The following is a 21,531-nucleotide window of genomic DNA, read 5'->3' as shown; positions in this document are numbered from 1 at the left end:
AAGTTTCCTTTCCACGAGCAAAGCTTAAGCTGACTCAGTATAAAGTATCTTTCTTATCAGTTTTATCAAACCTCGCCAAGATCAACTGAGGATCATAAACCAAATGAAACATACAAGGGCGGTTATACTATGATCTTACGAGTGCAGTTGCATAACACGAAGACTCCAAAGTAGTTTTCCAAAACAGTCCTGACTCAAGTTTAGAAGATTGGGTGAATGCTTTGAACGTGGTTGTTTAATTGTTTTATTATTATTATTATTATTATTATTATTATTATTATTATTTATTAAACAACTTAATCCAGTCATTCCCGGCTCAATAAAACCAACAGATGCTATAAATATTTGTTTATCTCACCACCAAAATAGTCAAATGATGAAAAGTGCGACTCGAGAGAACATGCCTGTTTAACAATATGCTCAATTCAGGTATGGGTGTGTAAGATCCACAGACCCGTCCTAATTGTATTTTTGTTAATAAAAAAGATACAAATTTATCTGAATAGTAGCTTGCCTTTACAAAATTCCAATATAATTTTCTTAGTGACCGGCATAGCCTAAATAGAAATAACCTAAGACCATACTCTTCCTATCAGAACCTCTCCCCGCCCCCTGATCGCGGGTTAAAATAACATGACTCAACAAAAGCAAGTCCAGTTTGAAATCTTTTACAAAATCGTCATTCCTTGTTAGACCTAAATTTACAGTTGGTCTATATGAAATAAATAAGCTTTGCCCCGCTTGAAAGTTTTTACGCTATTGTCCCGCTATTAAAATAGAGCCGACTCTCTGATCAAAAACTTGATGTCTGAGAAGTCGTCCTTTGAAATCCATTCAATGACTGCAGGATTTCCGTCACTTGCTATTTTTCCTAATATGTAATAATAATCCATTGATAAATCCAATTACTTATCAACTGTTTGTACTTTGTCTGTACACGGAATAAATCGACTGTAGAGTGTTTTGACTAAGAAGAGAAGAAATCATTGTTGCTACGGTATAGGCCATTTCTTCCCCGGAGAACTCAAGAATTAAATTTGTACCTTTTTTAATTTCAAGTTGCAAAAAAGATTGCAAAAATGATTTCGAGCCACTTAAAAAACGCCTCGCGTTTTCCGGTTCAGTGTAGAAATCCACTCAGTTCCCCTCTTTAGTTGGGTAGTCATAATTAGTAATCCCCACTTCGTAATGGAATCTTCTTGTATCGAGTTGCTATCGTCTGACTGTACTCGACAACGGTTTCTTGAGAGTCTCTATTCACGTGAAGATAGATGGTAGTCAGTGTTTTGGTGATTACGTAATGGGCGCGGTAGACTCCAACTGAAGTCACCGGTCATGGGATTCCGTTTCCACAAAAAGGTTTAAGTGTTTGTTCCAAATCTGACATAACTCCTGGTGGAATATATATTATAAAATTTATACAAGCACAGATGTTGGATGAAGATCTGGTATTGTGACTTAAGCATTCCTTATCGAGCTTAAGAAAACATCCCAAAAGGTTACAGATTAAGATCCGCCGAATGCCTTGAAAAGAGATGACAATCCTGCTTAAAGCTTTTTCAAGTACCCCTGGGGTTTTAGGGGATGTATTCCCTGGGGAAAATGTTTCCAAGCAACCCTCCTGCCTATGGCCTGTCTCAAATGGACTTCAAAAGTGATAAGATCAAGTAAATTTTTAATTTCCCTCAAAAATAAATCCATCGTTCAGCACGAAAAACGATCAACTTGTTGACTCGATCTCTCAAATTCACAGGACTGTTTCAAAGTTTAGCTGAATATGTATCTTTTCAAGCTTGGCATTCTGCCCACTGTGCGCTTGTGTCGGCTCTTTTGTTTAATCTGTCAGTGCAAAATGGGCGAAAAGTATTTTCAAAGCTCTGCCTTTATTATTTCCTCTCTCTATTGTGTGAAACTTTGAAATATTGGCATGGCCTAATAATTGAGAACTCCCGTAGAGTCTTTCAATTACATTGTCACTTTGCACTTTTTTGAGCAGATCACTGAGTTCTAACGATGATAATTAATTTTGCGGTTAAGGCTAAGAATGGATGAAAATGTCAAAAGTTCATTGTACCAAGTTGATTGATGTCCGTGGTAAAATAATCGGTGTCATTAGTTCAAACCTCATAACAGTAGCCGAATTTTGATGTAAGATTTAGCGCTAACCACAAGCATGGCAAGGAAATAAATAAAGCCCCTAAGGAAACGGTTGTAAGTTTTTCATTATTGAAAACATAAGGAAACTAGATTTTTGTAAGCTGTTATTTCATCTGCGAAAAGCTAGCGCCATAGTTGTAAGCAGTGGCAAAAGCTGAAGATCACTGACAATGAGCATGTTTGTAGAAAAAAAAAAAGAGACTGATTATAAAGAATGCATTGAGCTACGACAAAATTTAACAAGGAAACGAACGAAATCTGTACTACGTATGTCAAAACAGAAAACGGAGGAACCCTAGATAGAAACTGAGGAAATATAAAATAACAGAAGATCTATCTGGACTAACTTTTACTGAAGCTTCACCGACCAACGAGTTTCAGATAGTTCGTACGTGCTTTGTTTTCGCGGAAATGAATTTGAGGTAGAGTGGGAGCAGGAAACGCGTAACAAATTTAACGTTGTAAATTGCCGCCCGTTACACAAGGAAATGAGTGCTTAATGCAGTAGTTTAACGGTGGGCTTGGAACGCTTTTCGAGAAAAACTTGACTGAAATTATTCCACATCTTTCTCGAGTTCAGAGGGCAGGAGTTTACAGAGGAGCACGGGGAAATCGAGCTAGTTGGGCAGGTAAATTTTACTTATACTATGAGTGCGCCGGGAAATTGTTGTCACGTTTTTTTACACGTGCCATTCGGTAATTATCTCCTGAGTAGTCACGCGCCTGGACCAGTCGTTTAATATTGGGGTTACCACACTTGACTACTCAAACGTGATGATCGAGTGCAAGTATGTTGTGTTTATAAATCAGTACAATGGTGTTTATATCATTAAAACGGGCGTATGAGTGGAATGCGGTCGAAGTGTTAAACACCATCTGTTAAGTTGATGTACCTACCCAAATATAAAAGAACTTAGCGTATTTCACACAGGTCACTGTTAAACATACTATTAACACGTGGCAAACTACGAAAACGACGCAAGTTAGCCAAGTTGTAAGCATTCTAAGAATTTTATGGTCCGTTACTTTTGGAATAATTAATAGTCAGTAAATTTACTTAAATTCTTAGCATGGCTTTTCTAGAAACCGACTAAAGTATACTAAAAAAATTTGAGGAATATCCGGGTGTTTTAGTTGAGACCAACAGTCAAGTGGAAGGTTTCATCGTTAAACTCTGTAAAGCAAATTTAGCCAACTGCTCGTTTCCATGCTGACATCTCTGACACTTTTCTGAAAAGAGGCTCTTTTGCTTAATTGACTCTCATCGATTAATCGTTTTCTACGCCACAGCGAGCTAAATAAGATTTCAACTTTACTGTTTTAGTTACGCCATCACTAGACACATACTTTGCAATTTTCCAGTGATACAAGAAATTTGCGTGGTTTAAAGCATGTGAAACAGCAGTGTGCACTGCCCTCAGTTTTAATAGCTGTAGGCGGGGTAGCTACGCGGGGGTTACTTAGCAGAGCCGATATCGACCCGTGATAACCATAACATTGCATTGAAATCGGGCGCCCGCATTGCTTCTTTCTTATTCCAAGATATGTGCTTATACTTTGAAGTGCACAAAGAGTATCAGTTTATTTTAAGGATTGTTATGGATGGAAGCAAAAACATCAACCAACATTAAAACCAAACAAATTAACATTTAAATTTAGAAACACTGGTACTTTCTATGTAAGTTAACAGTTCATTACCTAAAGCGAATTTAGTTGGGATTTTGTAAACAGGTAAATTATCTAGAACAACTTCGACTATGTGTACATTTCGCCAAGTAAAAAGGTGTAGAAAATTTTAGATAAAAGGCAATGCAAACTACATACAATAAATGCTTTCGATCTTTGAGAACATCATCAGAGTGCCAGTTCTGAAAAAAAAAGAAACAGAAATACTTGGTGTTCTTATCACTTAGCTTAGACTTGAATAAAGAAAGATTACGTAACGCAAAATTGCGATCGTCAACAATGTGAGTTGAAATGACTGAACTTGTTCGTTAAGTTCGCGATGGAAGTGTGCAATGTCACTGTTTCTGTGATTCTTCGTTTCATTCAAGGTCAAGCTTGGACACTGGCTAAAACGCTGATGACCTCAGTGATCGAAAACCTTTAGTGTATACTCAGGAATGTGTAGAGTTTTAAATTAGTAAAATATATATATTGCAGGCCACAAAGTCAAAAGAATATTTAGCAGAGAGTTACAATGGGGTGGTGGCTTTTACGGTTAACGGTTAGTATTTTAGCTTCTTTACGGCTAACGGTTAATTTATTTTCCTTACGGTTACATAACAGAAATCTTAGAAATAAATTAACGATGTTTTAAAACGTTAAAAATTAAATCACATTGTTTGAAAAAAGTTGAAAATTTATTTTGATTACAGTAAGACATGTACAACGTTTTAGGACAGTTCCGGGATGGAAAAAGGTTTTATTGTAAACATTGTAGACTAATATATAGTAAGCTATAAATACTAAGCCACAAGACAAGGCACAAAAAAGTCTTGACAAGAAATCTTGAGACTTTCACTTTCGTGGCTAACATTTTTTACAGTTAACATTTTTTTAACGTTTAGTATATACCTGGAAGTTTATATGGTTTTAACAGCTTTTTAGTAAAATTGCTACATATATCTTTTAGTAAAATCTTTATTTATGGCTTCATATTTCTTAATAATTTACTATTTTCAGTACTTTACCTTAGAAATTTTATGTACATAACCTGTATAGTGTAAATAAAGAGTTGACTTGAATTGAATTTACGGTTAACGGTTAAATTTTTCTAATTCTTATGCCTAACGGCAAAATGTTTGGCCAACAGTTAACTCCATTGAGACCCTCTTAGCAGTCGCTGAAATTTTGTTCCAACATAGCAGCCTTTTAAATCAACCATTTTGCAGCGTGAAAGCCGGCTAAAAAATTGTGTTGTCCATTTCTCCTTAATTATATCTAAATTATTATTTTTTGTACAGATGTATTTCTCGGTCCCCCTACTTAAATTTGACTTTAGATTTTATTATTATTAAAAAACTACATTTAAAACTTAGAGTAGGTCAGTTGCAAAGATTAACAAAAAATGCATCATAAATCGGGCCATTTTAAAAATAAATTTCAAAAGCTACGCTTGTTTTGCGAGAACGCACTCTCTTAGTTATTCTCTCTTGGTTGATTCAGTGAAGCTAATCAGCATTTTGCTCAAGAATACATTTATTATCTCAGTTGTTACTGAGCTATAAAACGTACAAGTAACAGAAAGATATATATTTTTCAGAGAATACAATATGAACGTTGTGCACTAGCCACCTAACTTCGCTTGAATTTATATGCCTCTTCGGCCCATAAGATTGTGAAATAAAGACAGAAACGAGTCCTAATTGTCATTTACATTACGGCATTGTTTGCAAGAGGGCACGATTAAGCCATTTGTGACGTCACAGCCCTCAGAATTCGGCGAACCTCCAAAACACTGCAGCTTATGTCCTTTATGATAACTTTTATCACGAAAGAACTTTGCCGATACCTGGCCGAGTTAGGCATTGCTATCCAGTAACGAAAACAGGACGAATTCCGCTCGGAGTGGATATGGTAACCATGCTTTGTTTATCCGATAGTTTAACATAGAAATTCAAACACTCATGGATTTGACAGGAAAGCATTCCAACAGTACGCCGTAGTCTTGAAAGGGGGAAGACTGAACTTGGAAATCAAAAATGCAAAGTTTGTGATTCTGCTCTGCCATGAACTCTACTGCTCCCAGTCCTGAAGACGGCGAATTCGACTTGGAGCTTTTCGTAGCGTACATGACTCTTATCCTTGTCTTCGTCGCAATTATCATAAAGTCCGTTGTGTTTGCGTAGCAGTAAAAAGGACCTAAACAAATGGAACACAAAGGCAATTTAATGATTGCTCTTTTTCTCGAAGGAAGTTGAAACAGAACACGCGTGGAAATCGAGAAACCTGGATGATTACACAGACGAAAACAGTTCATATCTGGAAAAGTATTAGCTATATTGGCTCCGCAGAATTCTAAAAGATCGAAGTAATATACTCAAGCGATGAATATTTAAACATACGTAATTTATTGTCTACTTGAAATGGCCGACGAGTAAAACTTGAAAAGTTCTACTGCTGCAGGGGGAAAGATAATATATCCATGGAGTTATTATAACTCAACGTATACAAGCGAAAGCTCTCCTTACATGGTCCATGAAATAACTACCATCAAAAAATGGAAAGAAACGAATCAGAGAGACATTTCCTAAACCATACATTATCATGAATTCAGTGCTTATAGACTTGTAGTACTATTGACGATGAAATTAATATTGCTCAGGATATTAACGTTGACAGTATTGACTGAAAAAAAGTCAAGTACACCGTTATATCAGATTTTATTGTTTGTGGACCGGCTCGGCGATATATGGATAACTCGGCGATATATATATATATGGACGATATTCTGAAAAGCAATGTTATAGACTACATATTAGTTCTGTAATGCTTTCAAGTGTCAAACCATGGAGTATCCCACGAGTCACTTGTACTTTCTCGGTATTTACACGAGCCTTTAGGTGAGTGTGTATATCAAGAAAATACAAGTGACAAGTGGGATATTCCATGGTATATCACGAGAGAGCGTTGTATAACTATTTTATAGCACGCCATAGAGAATACAGTGGCCAACACAATCAATGCGACATACGCGCGGAGCATGATGGGAAGGTTAGATGTAAAACCGTCGAATACACAGCGGCTTTCCTTTATTTTTGATTAGCTGTATTTTCTATGACATGGTAAAGAGTTTTATATCACAGTTTTTATCAGTTATAAACTTCGGGAGAGTCCTTTGCTTGGATCAGGAATGTTGAGAAAGACTATATAGATCACGTGCGTTAACGATAATTGCAATCTACGATGTTTCGAATGTCTCGGACTGTCCGAGGAGCTAGGCATGTTTTTTAATGTATTGTGCATGGATGCTGCCGAGAAACAACATGAACGTACTACAGTCATCGAACGCTGAACTGACAGTTTTGGAATTGAAGTCCTTTTAGGGCATTCAGCTGGTTATGTTAAGAAATTAAAGGTTACAACAAATCTTCGATTCCCAACTAATATGTACATTTTAGATACATTTTATTTAAATAACCATTCCAAGAGCATTAGAATTAAGTCCCTCATTTGCTTCCTTTCTTGTGATAAAAAAGTAAAGAGAATTAACCTAAACTGATCTGTAAACTGCTGAATGCAGACAATGCGAAGTTTCTTTATTTGTCTTGAGCACAAATTAGAGTAAATTCAATGGTTTGCAGTTGCTGAAACAATAAAATGAAAGATATGGAAATCCTGTGAGTCACGGTGATTCTTTACATTGAATTGACAAAATTGCCTCTAAATTGAAGTCAACGTAAAAATTATGCTATACATTCAGGTAGAAAACGCCAAGAGGTCATATCAGGAGTCATAATCGGGTCCCCGATTATGGCTCCTGGTCATATACATGTTTGTCTATTGTAGCAGGAGATGAGGACCATCGCGCGTCCAATCTCGAAAATCGAAATAAATAAACTACTGTTCTTTTTGTTCTGTTTTCTTTCAAAACAGCATATGACATTATTTCGCTTTTTACAGGACGTAATTTTTTTGCAACGTAAACCGAGTGGTTTTGCTTTCTTGTGTTTTCAAAAATATAGATAGAAAAGTTAGTTCAAGGAAGGAGAACTTGCGATGATGTGTAAGTGAGCCACTGGCGATTGTTTCCACACCCTTTGCGAGTTCTCTTATAAACTTTCAGGAATTTCTCAGTTTAACTCCATACAGTTACGGAATGTTTAATTTCTCAGAAGTTTGGAAGAACTTGAAAAAGCTGTGAAACCACTCTACCTGGCGGCTTCTGTGCACAAATTTGATACTAGATCTGTACTAATTAACAATTAGATTATGAGCTCGAGATTTCTATCAACAGAATAGATAGTAGCGTAACCCGGCAGTCAGAGAACGGCATTCGTGATAGAACGCTGGTAGATTTGTTATACTAAAACAATAAATGGTGAGTAGCATAGCCAATAAGACAATGACATTCATGATAGAATGTTAGTCAGAGTTATAGTAAAACTCGGTAGAAACACGAAAGATCTGTAGTTAAGAATGCAATGCCCTACCATATTTCTCATATTTCTACTGTACTGTACTGTACTGTACTGTACTGTACTGTACTGTACTGTACTGTACTGTACTGTACTGTACTGTACTGTACTGTACTGTACTGTACTGTACTGTACTGTACTGTACTGTACTGTACTGTACTGTACTGTACTGTACTGTACTGTACTGTACTCTACTCTACTCTACTCTACTCTACTCTACTCTACTCTACTCTACTCTACTCTACTCTACGCTACGCTACGCTACGCTACGCTACGCTACGCTACGCTACGCTACGCTACGCTACGCTACGCTACGCTACGCTACGCTACGCTACGCTACTCTACTCTACTCTACTCTACTCTACTCTACCCTACTCTACTCTACTCTACTCTACGCTACGCTACGCTATGAAGAGTGAAGAGCAAACTTGATTGTTACTTCTTGAAAACCTTGCTCAAATGAAATACACTGAAGAATTTCTCCAACCTTACTGTGACTCGACTCAACTTGACTCGACTCGACTCGACTCACTCTACTCTACTCTACTCTACTCTACTCTACTCTACTCTACTCTACTCTACTCTACTCTACTCTACTCTACTCTACTCTACTCTACTCTACTCTACTCTACTCTACTCTACTCTACTCTACTCTACTCTACTCTACTCTACTCTACGCTACGCTACGCTATGAAGAGTGAAGAGCAAACTTGATTGTTACTTCTTGAAAACTTTGCTCAAATGAAATACACTGAAGAGTTTTCTTTCAACCTGTGTCGGAAGAAAAGTGCTTGACAAGTTGGGCAGAAAATCTTCCAATGAACAATGAAATGGCGTCACACATTTCAACTCAATACAAAACCTTGTATGGCCATTTTTTTCAGTAACAATACACTAAGTACGGTTTACCCAATAGCACGTGTAAAGGCTTCTTTACTGATCAGAACCACATCTGGAAGAGACTAAGTATTCGCATGTGGCTTACCACACAGAGAATCTTAAAATCATTCAAAGATGAGGTGAAATGTTACAGAGAAGACGCTCGAAGTGTAATTGGCTGTTTCTGAGAAGATCGCGGGAAAACGCAATTGGGGAGCAGAGCAGAAAAACAAGTTCTCCAATAGTAGTCTTAGAATCAGAAGATTCCCAGAAAATTTTCTTTAAGAGCTAAAATCGATAGTAAATGTAAGCTGTGAGGGCTTTAAATTGTTTTAGCGTGGCTGGAGGTGGAGGGAAGGTGGAGGGTGCGTACATAGTAAGTTGAGACTAACCATGGTGCGTATTACCGGGGGTAGGATTTTTGTGTCAATGCTTCGAGGAAATAATTCCGGGAAGGGTTTATTACCTTTGAAATACACTCTATTCTATCATTTCGTAGTTAAACCTGCGATGAGTAAAAATTTCTGCGCTTTTATTTTCACTAGAGAGTAATTTTACTTTGAGCGCGGAAAAATTTGCCTGAAAGATTTCTTTCAAGAACTCGCGTGGGTGACTCGCGAGTGACATAAAACTTCCCAGCGTGCTTCGCAACGACAGATCCGCCATGTTGTGAAAAAGCCGCCAAACTTGAACTGCAGGTAAGGATACACCTGAAGGTGTTTTTCTGTTCTCACTCCTCGTTTTAAGGGCGAGTTCCAATTTATAATTGTGCAAATTTGTTATACTTAGGTGAAGCATGTTGCTGAATATCTTAAAAGCTGGAGAGAGCTCTATGTTGCCGGGCGCCGTCAACTTGATCAGAGCTGAGCGAGGTGAGAAGACTTGTCGTATATTTAGAGGAGTTGACGAAGGTAAACTGTGTTTCATCTCAGTTTTTATTCCGTCCAAGTATAATTATGGAATTTTCGTAGGTTTGTCTTGTATGAAAATGTCAGAAGTGTACGTTGTGGCCGTAATTTGGGGTCTCTGTAAAGTGAGGACTGGATGGCGGCGGATGGCGGATGGCAAAATGCGGATGATAATTTTAAAATATGCGGATGATAAAATGCGGATAAAATGAGGATGATAAAATGCGGGTGGTAAAATGCGGATGATAAAATTATGATGACAAAATGCGGATGGTAAAATGCGGATGATAAAATGATGATGACAAAATGCGGATGGTAAAATGCGGATGAAAAAATGCGGATTTATCTTCAGCATTAATGCGGAAGATAAAACGCGGATGACAAAAAATTATGTGGATGACCAAATGCGGATAATAAAATGCAGATGATAAAATGAGGGTGTAAAATAGCGGATGACAAAATCCATAGGAGAGGAAATTAACTACAATCACAGTGGCAATAAATTAAAGTAGACTTTATTTGAGGACGGTGCCTACTTTTGTTAGTGCGCATACGTTCTGCACATTACGCAAGGCATGGTTTAAGCGCCACGCGCGCGCTGGGGTTGACATTGACGCAATCAACTACGTTACCAAGTATACGACTAAAATAAAAGAAAAATTTCCCTAGAGATCAAATCAAGTTTAATGAACCTGTACTTAAACCAGGAACACCAGAATAGCGGCATACACCCTGCAAGCAGAGCCTTTTCTTATGGTACATATGCTTTGTACCGAGAAGAGACTCTGCACAAATCATGTCAAGCTCTTATTGAGCATGCTCAGCACGTTGCTAAGATACAGTTTCGAACCCAGGCTGGATCGCCCTTCATGTAAAATGTAAACAGCAAGATACAGTGAAACCTCTATCAAGCGGACACCCTCTGGACCTTCTCAAGTGTCCGCTTAATAGAGGGTCTCCACTTAATACAGGTTTATAACAATTGCACAATGTTTGTTAACAATTAACATTCAATGGTTCCTCTGTACTGTTATAAAGTTCAAGGTTGTTAATGAAGCTACCCAGAGTTCAAGTTAATCACTAGTGAAAATTTGGGTTCTGCCTTGAAACGTGTCATTTTATTTTAGTCTCAATTTCAGTGGGTTAAAATGGCAGAAGAACTTATTTTTTACAAGCAAATTCATAACGTTCAGAGCATTTTGTTCAGTCTGGATGATAGTCCGCTCAAGCTCTCGAATTTAGTTGCTGGGGTGGCGACTTTCCCTTCAATTTAGTCGCCAGCTCCAAAATTCTAGTCGCCATGGTGACTAAAATGGTTGCAACTAGGAGGGCTGGTTAATACCATAATTTTGCTTGATTGAAATGAAAAATAGTTTCAGTCGAGTGAAAAGGTGTTTGTTTGAATGAAAAACTATTTTCTGTCAAAATCCGGGAACACGGAAAGTTTTTTGATTACTTGCTAATCAATTTCTTTTTAATAGCATTTAATAATTCTTTTCATTTTGCGCTTATCAGGCTACCAGAAAACGTGTGTGTGTTTTGCCAAAGATCAATTTTGGCCACAGGAATTTAGCTACTGGTGAGGGCTTAGTTTTTGCACCAGAAATATGCAGCTTTTTTTTGTGTGCAGTTTCTACAGCTTTGATACATTTACGTGTACTTCAAGTGTGGTTAAATTATACTGTGAAACTGGTAAATGCTTGCAAAGAATCGCTGAAATTTTAAGAAATTAATGTGACGTTTTCATGTTGAAAACAGCTAGTTTTAGCCATGGAAAGAAATTTGATTGAAGCAGATTTTGATCATATGCTAGGTATATAAACCATTTCTGAACTGTAAATGTGTGCCTTGCAATCAACGAAACAAAACTATAATTATTTTGTAATTCCCATCAAGCTTCATCTAGACACTTGATTACCCACACCATGTGCCTAAAATTTACTTTTCATTTCAAAAGATTTTGCTAATCAAACATTTAGTAGGCAGACGGCTTGCCTGGGCTCTTGCCCATGGAACTGCTTGCCCAAGAGGAAAATATACTTGTCCTGGACAAGCAGCCCGTTTTTTTTTTTATAAGCCCTGTCTACCTATGTAAAGAATGTAGATTTTAATTTGACCCACTGGAAACAAGCCCCGCTACCACTCCCAAAAATTTATGTTTAACTTAGTCTTCCACATGGGAGAGAATAGAGGCAAGAAACAAGTAAGATGTCAGTCATTGACAAAAGGGCATAGAAGGTTTAATAGAAACCTTCGAAGATATGTCATTGCGACATCTTTATAATGAAAACGGATCATATTTTTGTTTGAAGGGATAAACCTTCTCTTAGTCTCAGCAAACATTGTCTTCATAATTTTGCTTTTTTTCTTTTTGGAGATCAGTGTGCATGGCTTTTCACAATTTTTGAATCAATTTTATACAGAAAAGTTGAGTTCATGAATAACAGTCATAATAAAGGTAAAGTCTGCATACTGGCCAACTGGCCCATCAGGCTGGAGCTTATCTCTGTTTCTGTAGCATGAAGTGACTAGGAATATTTCTACTCCCCCCTGGATGGGATGCTAGTCCATCCCAGGGTTACCCCCAGTATTAAATTCACCGGTACCCATTTGTATACCTGGGTGGAGAGAGGCACTGTGAGAGTTGTGTTTCTTGCCCAAGAACACAACACAATGACCCCGGCCAGGGCTTGAATCCGGACCGCTTAATGAGGATTCAAGTGCACTAACCATGAGGCCACTGTGCCTCCGAGCGCATGGCAGTATCATGATAATTTTGATGCTCTTCCAGGGCAAAAGAACCCTTAAATTCCAGCTTGCCCTTTGGACAAGCAGCTCCCAAATTTTGCTTGCCCTTGTCAAGCTAAGTTAATTTTTGTGTTATTTAGTGGCAGACAACTTGCCCTGGCCCTTGTCCATCAATCAATCAATCAATCAACTTTACTTAGAGAGGGTGACACATGACAGTATAAACTGATAAACTAGTGGCCCTCTGTGCTACAAAATTATAAAATAACTAAGTATAGTACAAAGTATGAACAAGTGTGGCAGAAAAGTGAGAATGAAAAGTTACTTGTCCAGCAGGAAAATCTACTATTCCCAGACAACTTGACGGCACTTTTTTTGAACCCTTCATTCTATGGGTGGGGCATTTCCACTTTTCTTGGGGGCCCACCATGTGCACTTTCTATGCATCAGCTGTCCCACGGTAGGGCATTCGTTCGCCACCTGGTGATGGGGTGATGAGTGGACTTGGAATTGACAGAGCCATAACCATAAACAGAGTAAGTCAGGCTAATCACAGTTAAGTCTGCACTTTTGTTGGCCTGAATATCACTCAGGTTAGCCTGAATAATGCTCCTGTTAAGTGGTTGGCTTATTTACAGTTACGTCTCAATGATGAAAATGGCAGTACAATTCAGTTAAAAAGTCTACAGTCTGTAGTCTGCATTTAACTCCTGATCTGTAGTCTGCATTTTACCCTCAGTCTCCATTTTACCCCTGGTCTGCAGTCTGCATTTTACACTGACCAAATTTGAGAGGTTGAGGGGGCGGGACAGTGGTGGTAGTGGTGGTTGATGGAGGACGGGGTGAGGATATGGGGAAGGGGAGATTAGCGTTTACCAAACCAGGGGAAAGTGCATTTTGCACATTCTGATTGGCTACTCAAACTGTTTATTGATCTCCCAGCTCTAAAGAGCCGTACAAGCAGAAATGGTTTCTTGATTTCCTATATTAACAGAAGAAGAAATTTCAGCAGTCTATAAAGTAGCTGTCCCTACTGACACAAAGAAAGCTACAAAATTTGACTTGGCAGTACAGCTGAACCTCGCTATTTCAAACTCTCAGGGGAAATGGAAAATAGTTCAAAGTAGCGAGAGTTCAAAATAGACGATAGAAATGACTGAAGAGCAAATCCACGGGAAATGGTTTTGGGTTTGAAATAATGGGAAATCGAAATAACTGAGTTTGAACTAACAGGGTCCAACTGTAAATTTCAAGAACGGCTCGTTATTCATAGCCATTAAGTAACATGAAGGTACAGCTTGTTTTTGACATCTATAGTCTTGACAATTAATAGCACACAGCTTTTTTGGCATCCATAGACTTGGCACTGAATAGTGCACAGCTTGTTTTTGACATCTACAGCCTGATAGGCTTTTTTTAGCATTTTATTTTGCTAGTGTCAGAGCCCTCGGTTCATGCAACTCGAATTTGACAACAAATAACGGGCTTAAAACGTTTCAGTCACGCAGAAAAATCTAAAGATGACAATAAGTGGATTAAAAACTAACTCCTAATGCACATTTTCTGCGATTAAGCAAGCAGGCACATAACTCACAAAAATTGTTAGGTCTATGATCAATATCTCACTGTATATTATATACCACCATGGTTCAGATCCTAGGCTGTGAATGTACACATATTTCCAGCTGTCACTTGGTTCTGCCAAAAAATAACGTCTGCGAACCCGAGCCTGGAAATGATTTCTGTGACGTAATGACTTTTGTTTCTCCTTGGCCAGTCAGATTCCATGATAGAATGAAACTCGAGTGGTCCTCGCAGCAAATACCTCACGCAGTAGTTCTGGGGTTATTTGAGCTAAACTGTGATTGGCTTAGAATTCCTACCTATGGAAGTGAAACGCTTACATTCTTTCTACTCAGTTTGCATTACTTTTGTTTTTAGCATGAGAGTAGCCTGTGTGCAAGATAGCTTGAGAGCATAGTCTAAACTTTGAAGCTACAGTATATGTGAACTACCCAGAACTTATTCTCGCTGACCTTGTTTTCGATTCCTCTCCCCGATATCAGTATTATCTCACTCCATGAAATAATAGCAACAAACGACATATTTCAAAAGCTTAAGTTGTCTTAAATACACAGCCGCGTAAACGACGTGGATTTCAAAACTGTGTGACAATCTGTTTTAGGAAACCCTTTTGATTTAAATGGAACCATAACTTACACAAGTAAAATCTAGGGATTACAATCAGCTGATTAAAAACCATCATGTAATGCACACTTTCTGAGAGTAAGCAAACAGGTATAAATTACAAAAATTAATTGCCAAGACGGGTCAAATTTTGTTCATAAAATTAACAGAAGTAAAAGGTATCCTGTCTACTTGATCTAGCGTTATGCTTGCATTTAATCTGAGAATCAGGCCTTTCTTAGCAAGAGGGTAGCGGGTAGATGGAAATTGCAGAGAAAGGCCCGACAGAAACGTTTTAATTGGCTTATGTCGAACATCCAAAATTTGGATGTTATGCTGATTGGATAATACACAATGCAACACAACGTCAAGCTACCCCAAGTGAAAACATTTCAATTGGTGGTAAATTCTTTTCTGTTGGGATATTCATCAGGCTTGTTATTTCATCGTTGAGCTCAGAGTATTGGTCAGAAAACAGAGCTGTCTTTGTTGAAAGTCTTTGCTGAGCTCCTTCAGCTTTATTTTCACAAGTGCTTCCTTTTGCCGTTTCACCTGTGGAGTCACTTCAGTTAGGGATTGCTGGCTTCGAACAGGAATTGAACCCCTAGGACTGGCTCTCGAAGGAGTATGTGAAGTACTTTCCTTTGCCTCGTTGAGTGCCCTACCACCCGCCAATGCCTCCCGTAACTCCAAGAACATTCTGTCGCAATTCACTATTTTCCTGGCGAATTTTTGCAAACAGACCTTTTGCCATTTTTGCTATCTTGAATGACAACAATTCTCAACTCGAGAAATAATTCCACGAGAATGACAGGTTTTTCACACAAAACATTAGAAAACTCTTTGTTCGAAGTTTCAGAAAACAGCGGTACTGTGGCGACACACTTTTCATAGCAAATTGTGCAAATATTCTCAGAAACCATTACAAACATAGACGAAACTGGAATTCAAATTCTCGCCGTTGTGATCTGTGATGCATGCAAAGTAAACATGACAGCCGGAAATGATTGTGATTGGTTAACACGTACACTGACGCTTGTCACACTATAAGGAGGTGGAAGACTACAATAAAAATTCGTGTCAGGTCTTTCTTTGCCGGGTGTTTCCTCCTCCTACCCCGCGAGTAAGAAAACTCTGATACTCAGGCTAGCTTGCATTACACTTGTTCGGTTTGGGAGTGTTTTCTTTGCACTAAACAAGTGAAAGGAGGCAGCCCAGGCCGGGGCCTTTGATTAGCTGTTCAAACAGATACCCGTTGGTGTGTGTTTTTGTGTGAGAGGTCCTAATTGTATTTTTACAAAGATGTTAAAAAATTTTAATCAAAGATTTACAGTTGAGGAGTTGATGTAATATGTCAAATACGAAAGACCGTGTTTGACCACATTTCCAAACACCAAGAAGAAAGTTGATAATAGGATGCGCAGCGAAGTAGTTTTTGACAAACTTTGAGGTCTTTAGAAATGGGGTCAAACACTGTCTTGAATTTTTGATATATTTTCTCAATCAAAACTAAACCTAAGGTGGAAACTGAGAAATAAAATTGTAAAAATCTATGCTAATTAACATCAGATATCCAAACACCGTCACAGTCACGACTTCTTTTGTCTAAACTTGATCAAATATTAGTAAGTTTGAGAATGTTTATTTAAGAATAAACTTGCAATGTGACCTGTCAACATGACCAAACTGGTCAACATGGCCAGTCAAGTCACCATTCTGGCCGGACATTGTCTGTTAACCGGCTGTTATTTTGAGCCCTTTTTATAGGCTTGATACTAAATAGTGCCCAGCTTGTTTTCGTTATCTATAGGCCTAACACTGAATAGCAGAATGCTTGTTTTTGACAATAGGCTTGACACCAATTTAGTGCAAAGGCTTTTTTAGATATCCATTATAGGATTGGTACTGAATAGCACACAGATTGGCTTGTAGGCATGGTACTGAGTTGTGGGTTTTTTTTTTTTCATTTTATTTCAGATCCCATCAGGGAAAATACCAGTCTGTCTGCTGTGAAATTTGAACAGAAAAAGCTTAATGATGGAAGTCACTCAGGTGTGGAAATCTTTTTGTCCAGGATTTCCCACACTTTGTCAGCGCCAGCGATATTTATTTCTTTATTTGTGTACGAGAGCAAAGCGTTTGTCACATGGTTTCTACTTGGCATGTAGACTGGCTTCCACTAGCAAGAGAGAGGACCCTGGGAACGAGTGTATTTGTGCAACAGTCATTAGTGTGATTACTCTTTTCAGCTGTTGTATTTTGGCAAATTTTGACTTGTTTTTGAGACACTTGCTGCTGTATTTCTTTTTGTCGTGCCATTTATTATGTGGTAGGTAAACATTCGTTTTCTGTTGGTATGTGTATGCCATGCAAGAGGGTGAATGAGGAACAATCATACAAAGTTCCAGTTCTCGGACAGACCTGTCTGCAATTACATATTTAAATTATGTCGCATTGAAATTGTTTTGATCAGCTGAAAATCCCGACAATTTCCATAGAAAAAGTTAAGTAAATAATGTTGCGCCACGCAGTCTGCAACTGTCGGAAGAAAATTTATACTTGAAAGATTTTATTACTTTCAACTGCCATCTATTGCTAAAATCAGCATTTTTATGTCACTTATTCAACAACCAAAGTTTTACAGACAGATAGAACATAATGACAAAGTCCAGTATTTTCCTGTGTATTTATGGTTAGCAAGTTGAGGTCCCCTCTATAAACCATGATTTGTTGATACATTGCAAGACGGTGCAGTTCCATAGACTCACAAGTTTAATAGGACTAAAATATCTGCATTTGTCTTCAAACTTCATGATAAATATTTTCACATTTACTGGTCATGTTTAAGCACAAAAGCTAATTTCTAGAAATATAATTTATGTACAGTTTTCTAAGCTGAAAGCATGAATATTAGCTGACACTTGCAATCACGTGCTGATTTATCGTAAACAAACTCTGTGTAACCAGTGACCAATTCTAATATTTCTGCTGATGAATAAAAGTAGACAAAGTACATTGTACTTTTCCAAAGAATTTCGACTGGATACAGACTGAACTGTTCATGGGGGGGGGGGGGGGGGGGGGGCGTCTGTGTAACTGAACTACTCGTCTTCTCTAGAACTAATCAACAAATCCCAGGACAAATATAGTCAAAATACAGCAAATGAAGTAAAACTGTTCCCACAGTAAACATCCCAAGCCAACACGATTCAATAGTCGTGCTCGTGAACAGAATTATTAATTGTCTCGTTGTGTAATGAAAGCATCCCGACAAAACAGGCCACGTTTTTGTTGATTGCATGGTCCAGAATCACAACTGAAAACCAAACCGTCCCATGTGCACGTGCTTTGCGATGATGTCATTTGTTTTCGCCCCTGCTGAAAAAAAAAAAGCCTAACTTGCAAAATGTGTTCACTCCAATGGCTCTTTAATCTGTCAACCAACCCACCACCCCTCCCCAATAGTCTTGGGGCTATATGTCTGCTGACTGTTTTTTTTTTTTTTTTTGCTGGGTTTTAGTACGGGTTGTGAACCAACGGTTACACGGGATTTTGCCGAGGTAACAAAATGGCACATCGAAGAAAACAATTTTTCCTTTTTGGTTATGTATTAATGTCAAACAGAGAATCGTGATTTCTTCTTATACCTTGGACATCAAAACACCAATGCAACTTACCACATTAAATGTCAAGGGCGTTGCATGTGATCTTTTTGACATATCCATGAAATTTACCCTGACATGTCCATGAAATTTACAGACTGAAATATTGGTCATACTCACTAAATGCAGTTTCCCCCAGTAAAAGGGTCACTTACCACGGTAACAAGAGCCCCGTGTAACTGAACCCTAAGAGAGCAAATTTCCTGGAAACTAAAGTCCAAACATGTTTCTCCTGTAACCATTTTTTTGTCTGTAGCTTCAGGGCCTTATAACTAGGACTCTATGGTATCTTTGCTCGACATTCATCACTGCAACCTGACTAAATGTATAAATATTCACTGTAAAGCTACAACTTCTCAAATTTATTCATAGTGCATCAACTTTTATTTGACTGAAATCCCACACAAGTGCACATTGCGGACCTATTTTTATCTTAGATACCTGCAGTGCCAAGTCTACAATATTTAACACTTGTTGAGTTTATTTTCCCAGCTACCAAGAGTGCAACTAGCTTGAGACTTTTGGCTGAGCCTTCTACAGTAGGATGTTTTGTTTTTTTGCCTCATGCTTAAGGCACACTCCACCTTCAGGAATTAATTACATAATAATATTATTAAGTTTTCAGTTCACCATCTAAAAGACAGCTATAGGATGTAATATTGTGTTGTGCAGGACATGATCTGTTCCTAGTTGCATACTGAAGAAGTAAGAAAGACTGAACAGAAAATTTGTGTACATCAAAATTGCATCCAGCAAGCAAATGTTATCTAAATTTTGATATTTCTTCTTTTGAACAGCTGAAGACAAAATACCTCAGGACAAGACAAGAGGAGGATATTATCCATAGGCCTATTCTAGATTGATGATTTTATTGCAATCCATGACTAGGTAAACACTTGTGTTCTTATGCAATGACCAAATCAAAACGTAACCTGGTTGCTTAATGAGAATCCCCCAAGGGCATCCCTACAGGGTACCCCGAAGTCATCAAAAATAGGATCATCAAATTCTAGGGTGTACCACTTTTTTCCTTTCTTAAATAGTGCACCATTATTATAGGTTACCACAGGTCAGGATCTGAAATAGTCAGGGAAATTCTATTTTTCAAGATCAGGGGAAATGCAGAAAATAAATGGAAAAAATGGGCAAAATGGTTTCGTTCAGTATACTTCACTGGAACAATAACAACTAGACCAAACTACTGGACTAACTCCATTCAATGTAAAACCTACGTGTATAGTACAACACACTTTCAACATTAGCTGACCAGCAGACTAACTTAGAACAGTCACTACTCTACTTGTGCTAACAACTACTTGCACCTCACAAACAGTAGTCTTAGTGGTATTTCTTGACCCCTTTAGAACTCACATGATGTTGTTCAACCAGCCTCACCAAAAACTTGACCAAAAATAAACCAGTTAGAAAACAGGCCATTACTGATCAGTCACCACCTACTACTTTTACATATGTCTTGACACAGTCAACAAAGTACAGCACTAATTGACTACCAAAAGCATTTGACTTGACTGAGATGACTTCTGCTCAGGTTTTCAAAGAATCAGTCCTTTCACACTAGACAAACTACTCTTTTTAGGTCACACAAACACAGGGACCGTCACATCCTTGGGACGCACAGAATTTAGTTTAACTTGAATGAAATAAAATAGCAGAAGAAAACATGAAAGAAAAGTAATTTATCAAATTGTGCAGAAAGAGGCCTCAACTTTAATCCAAGAAAAGGAAAGCGAGTGATTTCCCAGGTTTCCCCAGGTTAAGGAAGTTTTGATTTGATCATTGCATTCTGTCATGTCAACCAAGTTCTGCTTTAAATTTTGAAATACCACAGACATGCTTGCTTGGAAATAATGTAAAATGCACTGCGCAGTAAGGAAATTATTTTTTTAAAGTGGATAACATTTCTTTTGGTTGTATTCTATGTTGTTACTGTATTTTCTCCTTGAAACCTCTGCAGGAGTTCCCAATTTTTGCCCATACATGCATGAATGGGAAACTTTTTGGAAGAAGAGCTTAATAGTTTTTGCCTCACCTCAGACTTTAGGCTGGTGGGTGAAACTGAAATTTATAGTTGAATAAGGAAATTTGGAAAGACTTCTTTATAACAATGGAGATTAAATAAAATCAATACTTCCAATTCAAATTTTTGGGATTAATCAAAACAACCAGATGATCTGTATTATTTTATGATTGTCACCACCAGGAAATTCTGTACTTTTTAAAACAATTGGGATGTCTTTGAAATATATGCCTGAAAAAGAGATTTGAGCTGATGATTTACTGCTAATAATTTATAATGATTACCCACCATATGGATCAGAGGGCTCAGGGATACTGGATAAAAGTGAGCTGAATGGGAGTTCTGACAGTTACTCACTGTTAACATCTTCACCCCTACCAAGCCAGTCAAGCAAGACTGCAATGTCTATCTTAGTTAAAAATTGTACTGGTTTGGGTTGGTGTCTTTATCGATGGGCCTGAAGATGAGTGAAAGAGATTGTTCTGTGATGATGTGAAAAAGACATGTATTCATGATGGACTTTCACATTCTAAACAACTACCTGCCATTTAGGTCTTGAGATGGAAAAATAGAAAGGCATGGGAGTGGTTTTTTTTGGGGGGGGGGAGGGTGAGGCTTACAACAGAGGCAACTGTCAGAATTTTGCAAATCAAGTTCTTGCTGAAATTTACTGTCAGCGCAATCTCATCAGTTCAGATAAAGACTTTTTTTAGAGAGGTAAAAAGTTTATCCAGGGGTACAGTACTTATACTTTCCTGATTTCAGAAAAATTTTACAAATTAAAGTACAATTTCTATAGAAAAAAAAAAAAA

The 21,531-nt window shown here is 37.9% G+C and overlaps 1 long non-coding RNA gene across 2 annotated transcripts; it reads left to right on the top strand.

The window, feature by feature from the left end:
* The first annotated feature begins 9,746 nt into the window (after window positions 1-9,746).
* Window positions 9,747-21,531, top strand: LOC149108373 (uncharacterized). 2 transcript variants are annotated; one of them, XR_016209203.1, is made up of 4 exons: window positions 9,747-9,874; window positions 9,966-10,087; window positions 16,997-17,071; window positions 19,479-21,531. It is a non-coding gene; the product is annotated as an uncharacterized LOC149108373 (long non-coding RNA). The 2 variants fall into 2 exon arrangements; XR_016209204.1 differs by having other exon boundaries at window positions 9,753-9,874; window positions 9,966-10,048.

This window comes from Orbicella faveolata, unplaced genomic scaffold (genome assembly GCF_042242905.1).
Source record: "Orbicella faveolata isolate gen_17 unplaced genomic scaffold, um_ofav_v1 contig_26, whole genome shotgun sequence".
Taxonomy (NCBI): domain Eukaryota; kingdom Metazoa; phylum Cnidaria; class Anthozoa; order Scleractinia; family Merulinidae; genus Orbicella; species Orbicella faveolata.
This window is presented reverse-complemented; position numbering and strand designations above follow the sequence as displayed.